Here is a 1552-nt window from a genome sequence, read left to right on the forward strand (position 1 = left end):
CTCGTGAACAATATTTCGACATCTTGCGTGTCTTCCACTGGTTCAAAAAATAAATTTGTCAATCTACTTCATTTTCGTTTATATAGAAAGGATTGAGGTAACTCCTCCTTTCTATATAAACAAAAATGAAGTAGATTGACAAATTTATTTTTTGAACCAGTGGAAGACACGCAAGATGTCGAAATATTGTTCACGAGATAGCTAATAATAATAATAATAATAATAATAATAATAATAACAATAATATATATATATATATATGTATATATATATATATGGATAGAGAGAGAGGGGAGGTAGAGAGAGAGAGAGAGCCGATGATGGATTTTTGACCGAAAATTCGAAGTTACTGTCAATGCTATTGTTAAAGAAATAATAATTTTGTTTGTACTGTACACACACACATACACACACGCGCTCTCTCTCTGTCTCTCTCTCACACACACACACACACACACACACACACACACACACACAAAACACACACACACACACACATAAAACGCCAGTGTCTGTCTCCGCCAGTTATCGGCATTCGTGTCTGCAGTCAGTAAGTAAGGCAGTCAGTTACGCGTTTCTAGGACAACGAATATTCATTGGCTCACTCGTCTTCTGATTTCTTTTAAGAGAAGCGGGATTTCCCACTTATACACGTGATAAAAAAAAGATATAAGCACAGACAGAAATTACTTGTAAACAAACCTATTTTAAAGTAATATGCAATCACGTAGGATTATTTTCGTTAGTGCCGTCTGTTTTATATTTCAGCTAGCTTATCTTCCTCATATAGTTATGTCTAACCACCTATCTTCCCTTTTTATTATATACATATATTTATACACAAACACACACAGATATATATATTTATTGGATCAAAAGATATTTGTTTTTCGTATCTATCTATCTATCTAGTATTTTCATCACAGCATTTAACCTGAAATCTTGGCTATCTTCCCTGGAATCTCAGTGAAAACTGAAAGTCCAGTGGCACAAATATTCAGGGTACGTGATCGGTAAAACCAATGAGTGTGCCTTGCCAAAAACGACATTAAATCCGAGAATGAATTTAGCTCATCTTTATTAGCAACAATGCAAGAGCGCATTTTTTTCTTAGGCAAATCTCATGACCTGCCACTCAAAATAATCAGACGCAAATATTGCATCACTTGTTACATGAAACCATTTATCTGTAATGACCGAGTGCAACCGAAACAATTGTAATTAGTAATAAAGATGTACATTCATTCTTTGTCTTCTAATTTGCAATATATATATATATATATATATATATAGAGAGAGAGAGAGAGAGAGAGATGCAGCACGGAATTATATATATACTCTTTAGCTCTTTAACTTGTTTCAGTCATTTGACTATGGCCATGCTGGAGCACCGCCTTTAGTCGAGCAAATCGACCCCAGGACTTATTCTTTGGAAGCCTAGTACTTATTCTATCGGTCTCTTTTGCCGAACCGCTAGGTTACGGGGCCGTAAAGACACCAGCATCAGTTGTCAAGCGATGTTGGTGGGGACAAACACAGACACAGACAGACA

General features: G+C 35.7%; 1 protein-coding gene across 1 annotated transcript in view; it reads right to left on the reverse strand.

Moving 5' to 3' along the window:
• LOC106869245 (ETS-related transcription factor Elf-1) overlaps positions 1-1552 on the reverse strand; it is a 90559-nt gene that overhangs the window by 37770 nt on the left and 51237 nt on the right. The gene's annotated exons all lie outside the window — the stretch shown is intronic.

Source organism: Octopus bimaculoides, chromosome 7 (genome assembly GCF_001194135.2).
Source record: "Octopus bimaculoides isolate UCB-OBI-ISO-001 chromosome 7, ASM119413v2, whole genome shotgun sequence".
NCBI classification, from domain to species: domain Eukaryota; kingdom Metazoa; phylum Mollusca; class Cephalopoda; order Octopoda; family Octopodidae; genus Octopus; species Octopus bimaculoides.